Raw genomic sequence first — 5,415 nt, 5'->3', positions numbered from 1 at the left:
AGCCTGGCCTTTTTTTGACCTTAAGGGAAAAGTATTGTTTACACCTTCTGTAATCTTACTGATTTTCTGCCTGGGTGTTTTACTGATTACTAAGAAAGGAGGTTTAAAGTCTGCAATTATAATTTAGGATCTGTTTATTTATCCTTTTGATTTGTTGAGTTTTAACTTCATGTCTTTTGAAGCTCTATTTTAGGTGCATACATTTTTAGGATTGTGTCTTCCTGGTAAATTAACACATGTATCCTTATGTAATGTCTGTCTTTCTCTTCAGTAAGGTTCCTTGTTCTATAGACTACTTTTTTATCAATGTAGCCATTCAGCTTTCCTTTCGTTAGTATTTTCATGGTTTTTCTTTCCCAATTCTTTTACTTTTAGCCTGTCTATATTGTTCTGGTAGACAGAATTCTAAGATGGCCCACGATCCCTCTCTACTCGTGTACAAGCCCTGGATAATCCTCTCCCTCTGAGTGGGGCAGACCTGTGAATAGGATGGAGGTCACTTTAGACAGCAATGATGAAGAGACCCCCAGATGTAATTAGGGTCCCTACTCAGCTGGCTTTGAATTAGTCAAAAGGGAGGGTGTACTGGGTGGACCTGACCTGCTCAAGAAAGCCTTAAAAGCCAGAGATTCTCCTGCTGACTTTGCAGAAGGCAAATATCCATGCCGTGAACTGCCTATCAAGAGGGGCCACCTCTGGAGCCTCTGGGAGGACCTCAGTCCTACAGCCACAAGCAACTCAATTCTGCTAACAACTCCAGTGAATTTGGAAAAGGACCCTGAGCTTCAGATGAGAACCACTGCGTGGCTGAGCCCTTGACTGAAGCTTTGTGAAGCTCTGAGCAGAGGACCCAGTTAAGCTGGTGCCCGGACCTCTGACCCACAGAAACCATGAGATAACAAATGTATGTTGTTTTAAGTTGCCAAGTCTGAGGTCATTTGTTAGGCAGCAATCGAAAACCAGTCCAGTTGTTATATTTACAGTGAGTTTCCTGTAAATAGCCTACAGATTGGTCTTGATTTTTAACCCTATCTTATAGTCTTTGCTTTTTATTCAGGGGGTGTTTAGACCATTTATCACAGTGAACTTGTAAATAATATTAGACCACTTCGCATGTGGTTTAAGAAACATACAACAGTATAGTTGCAATTTCTCCCTCCCATACGTGGTCATGTTTGCCTTTTGCATATGCTGTAAATTCCCTAATATGTTATTAGTAGTTTTGTTTTACACAATTATCTTTTAGAGCTATAAAATGTAAGAAAAATGTCCTTTATATTTATCTTCTTTCTTTTGGTCATTTCTGGAGCTTTTAATTTCTTTATGTAAATAAAGATTTCTGTCTGGTATCACATTAAGTCCTTCTGCCTGAAGAACTTCTTCTAATATTTCTTTCAGCGCAGGTAAGCTGACAATGAATTATCTCAGCTTTTTTTAGCTAGACAGTCTTTATTTCACCTTCATATTTGAAGGAAATTTCTGTTGTTTATAGAAATCTGGGTTGACACTTTTGTTCTTTAGTATTATAAAGATGCCACACCATTGTCTTCTGAATGGCAGGCTCTGACAAGAAATCATCTGTAATTACAATATTTATTTATCTAATATAACGTTCTTTCCCCTGGTTATTTTTTTATTTTTATTTTTTGGTGAGGAAGATTGTTGCTGAGCTAACATCTGTTGCCAATCTTTCTCTACTTTGTCTGTGAGATGCCGCCACAGCATGGCTTGATGAGCTACGTTTAGGTCCATGCTTGGAATTCGAAGCCCAGGCCACTGAAGTGGAGCACACGAACTTAACCACTACACCACTGGACGGCCCCTCCCTTGGTTATTTCTAAGTTTTTGTCTTTATCTTTGGTTTTAACAGTGTGGATATGAAGCGTCTAGACTATTGTTTGTTTGCTTGCTTCTGTGTTTATTTCGCCCGGGCTTCTCTGTGATTCTTGGACCTGTGGCTTGGTGTCTTTCATTATTTTTAGAAGAGTCTCGACCAAATCTCTTCACATATTTCTTCTGCATGTCCTCTCCTTTCTCCTTCTGGGGCTTCAGTCATACGTATGTTAATCCGTTTGATATTGTCTACAGCTCTTGGATATTCTGTTCTGTTTCTTTTTCTCCCTCATTTTTAGCTTTTGTTTCAGTGTGGGGACTTTCTCTCCACCCGTCTTCAAGTTCACTGATTCCTTCGTCAACTGCGCTGAGTCTACTGATGTCCCTGCTCAGGAAGACTTCATCTCCACAGGGCTTTGGATCCCTGCCACTGATTTTTGACTCATGGTTTTCGTCTCTCTCTTGAAATTCCCCTTCTTGTAGTTCATGTTACCCACATATTTTATTCAGTCCTCGTTGTTATTTTAAAATCCTTGTCCAACTTCTGGACTGTTTCTGAGTCTGGCCTGTTGATTGCTTGGTCTTTTGGTAATGTACAATTTTTTTCTTGCTTTTTTTGAATGTTTCATAATTTTATTAAATTATACACATCATGTGTAGAAGCAAAGTAGAAACTGAGATAAATAGTATTTGTGCCTAGAAGTGGAATCCCGTTTCTCCTGTCTGGCTGTGAGCATGGGGTTTGAGTCAGTCTACCCAGGAGGGGAGCTGGTGGGGGTTGTTGCTATGGTTCCCTTTGTGCACCTTAGGCTTGTATTTCCCGAGAGTTGCCTGTGCTTAGGGTGGGCACTCAGATGCCGTAAGGTTTTACTCAGTGTTCCTGCTTTGCCCGCCTTCAGCTTCCAGTCATCTCTGCACAACTCTGCCTCCCAGTGTCTCCAGGCCTGACCCTCCCTTGTGGCAGAGGCCACTGCTTGTTACTTGTTATTAAAACTGCTTGTCAATTGTTAATTGCTTTTGAGGCACAGAGTGGGGCAGGGCAGTGTCCTCTGTTCTTGTCCAGCTTCAGTCTCAGGCATCTTTGTGAATCTGGGCCTTGGGAGCTGGACTTTCTCCATGTGTCTAACTGGATTAGGGTCTCCAGAGAAACAGAACCAATAGGACAGACAGATATAGTAATATATCTTCTTACACTTGCACTTTGTAAACGTATTCAACAACTAATCATATCCCACCTTGCATTACCACTAGCTCCCAACTCTATACACTTCTATATAATGTGAAGTATTTATTCTCATGAATAATAAATATGGAATATTTATGAGTGTGAAATTTATTTATTGATGAGTATTTATTATTATGAAAAGTTTCCTCAGGTATTTCTATTTCTGTATCATAGTCACGGTATTTAACCTACAAAGTGCTTCCACCATATTATTTCATCATCCATGAAAGCTATAAAGATTAATATTAATATATGCATCTCAAGAAAAAAACGGAATCCTCTTGTGCCCCAGGTCTTGGAGCAAGTACACAGCAGACCAGCTCTGAAACACGAGCCCCTCAGGCCCCGTGGCGCATCTCCCGCTGTCTTTACTACTCCCCTTATGGCGCCCCTTGCGATGCCCCGAGGAGGGCATTTTACCCACGGACGTCCAGCCCTCTCTTGATCCAGCTATACATTTCTATATGCTACGGTCCACATGAGAATTTAAAAACCGTAATACTTATATTTACTTCAAAGTCACATTTCCATTTATAAACAGGGCAGAAACAATAAGTAATGACAAATACTGGAGGGCATTTGCGGACACATGTACGCAAGACAAGGAAAAAATGAAAGAATAACAGATTAAAATCAGCCCACTGGTAAGCAAAGCCTTGGCCCACAGCACTTGCTCCTGCACACGTTGCTCTGGAGCCAAACTGGGGACACGGGCCATCCCCCCGGCTCTGCCCCTTTCTGCTGCCCCTCGGGTCGTCGAAGGAACCCCTGCCTGGCTCAGAGCCCCTCCATTAACCCGGCAGGGCTGCTGAGGACGCTAAAGGCGGGGATTAATAAGGGACATTTCCCCAGCCATGCTTCACAGACCCTAATGCACTGCAACGGTCGCCAGGCCCCTCAAGCCCCCCGACCACAGCCCACCCTAAGCCCGCAGCCCACCCCGGGCCTCCCCCCAGCCCTAACCCGTGGCCCCAGAGCGCTTTCGCCTAGGCCCCTAGTTCACGTGGAGCCAGCATGGTCCAGGGCGCCTGCGCACAACTGCCTACCTTCCCCACAGATGCCTCCTGGCGCATCCACACCTCCCGACTAGAGAAGAGAAGCGTCTGTCACATTCGGAAACAGAAATAGGGAAATCCTATCCTTTGATTACACAACTTAAGGATGGCTCTGGTTTTCTAACGATGTGGGATTCCAGCACTTTCGTGGGCTGGCCCATCCTCTGTAACACCCAACCATACAGCCACACCAGTCTAACCTCGGGTGTTCTGCGACTTTCTGCCCAGGCACCTGCCTCTCCTTCTCTTCTCCACTATCACAGAGAAGTTCGATTTTTTTTTCTTTTGCATAAAAATCCAGGTAGATAACCACACTGAAGACATTACTCAAAATCCTGCTTCACTTTGGAAAGACTAGAACCATGAAAAGTGCAAAAAAAAAAAAAAAAAAAGGAAACTGTTATTTTCAGTATAATTACGTTTTTCTTGTGGGTAGTAAATCCTTGTACAAGTAGGTAAACTGATGTGTCAGATGTAAACGTTAACATGTATGCCCCTGATATCGCTTCATTGATGATCCTAAAAGCCCATCAGGATCACAAAGGGATGAATCTACCATGTTGAGAACTAGAAAACTGTTAAGCGAGGCGACCCTGGGGCTGAGTGGTTAAGTTCCTGTGCTCCACTTGGGAGGCCCAGAGTTCACCAGTTTGGATCCCAGGCGCAGACCCACACACCAGTCATCAAGCCATGCTGTGGTGGAGGCCTGCGTAGAAGAACCAGAATGACCTACAACTAGGATATACAACTATGTACTGGGGCTTTGGGGAAGGAAAAAAAAGAAGAAGATTGGCAACAGATGTCAGCTCAGGGCCAATCTTCCTTACCAAAAAAGAAAAGAAAAGTATGGTTTTCCATACTTTTCGAATGTCTGTTATGGTCTGAAGGTTTGTGTCCCCTGGGAGGTGATTAGGCCATGAGGGCAGATCCCTTATGATTGAGAATTGTGCTCATATACCACAGGCCCCAAGAGCTGGCTCATCCCTTCACCATGTGAGGACACAGCCAGCCAGCATCCGGAACACCAAAGAGGGGTCTCACCAGAACCCGACCAGGCTGCCATCTTGATCTGGGACTTCCAAATCCGGAACTGTGGGGAAAAAAGTTTGTTTATAAGCCACCCAGTCTGCAGCATTATTTTTTAAAAAATAGCAGCCGTAACGGACTAAGACCGTGTCTAAACTTTTTAAAACGCTCAAAATAAAAATCTTTGGTTTCCTTTTGCCTAACCCATTTTCTAATACGAACTATCACTCACTTCATTATTTTTCAAGAGAGGAAAGATGCATCAAGACTAAAACG

The sequence above is a fragment of the Equus caballus genome, chromosome 4 (assembly GCF_041296265.1).
Source record: "Equus caballus isolate H_3958 breed thoroughbred chromosome 4, TB-T2T, whole genome shotgun sequence".
In the NCBI taxonomy this organism is placed as follows: Eukaryota; Metazoa; Chordata; class Mammalia; order Perissodactyla; family Equidae; genus Equus; species Equus caballus.
This window is presented reverse-complemented; position numbering follows the sequence as displayed.